Below are 490 nucleotides of genomic sequence, written 5' to 3'. Positions count from 1 at the left end.
ATTGTGCAAGTGTAAAGTTTGGAGGAGAGGGGATTATATATTATGGTATGGGGTTGATTTTTAGAAGTTGCGCTTGGCCCCTTAGTTCCAGTTACAGGAAACTTGAGATCCAATGTGCAAATGTCCTTTTGGATGAATGGTTAAAAATTATCATAAAAACACTCCTAAACCTCGCGGAAAGCCTTCCTAGAAGAGTTGTAGATGCAAAAGGTGAGCCAACACCATATTAAGCCCTTTAAATTAAAAATAGGATGTCTATCAAGTTCATTTGTGTGCAAAGGAAAAGGAGTCAATACTTTTAGTGTTAGCAATTTTTTTGTGTTTTATCTTTATTAGCTATTAGCATTTTAGCCTAATAGAACAGACATTCTCTACAGTTACTTTGTAGAGCATGGTGAGGATGATGGGAGGTGGAAGCTGTGCTTTCTTGGTTATAATGCTGGTGTTGAGGGATCAGGTAAAGTTCTCTGCAAAGTGAACAGTTGGAGGA

This window comes from Astyanax mexicanus, chromosome 23 (genome assembly GCF_023375975.1).
Source record: "Astyanax mexicanus isolate ESR-SI-001 chromosome 23, AstMex3_surface, whole genome shotgun sequence".
Taxonomy (NCBI): Eukaryota; Metazoa; Chordata; class Actinopteri; order Characiformes; family Acestrorhamphidae; genus Astyanax; species Astyanax mexicanus.
This window is presented reverse-complemented; position numbering follows the sequence as displayed.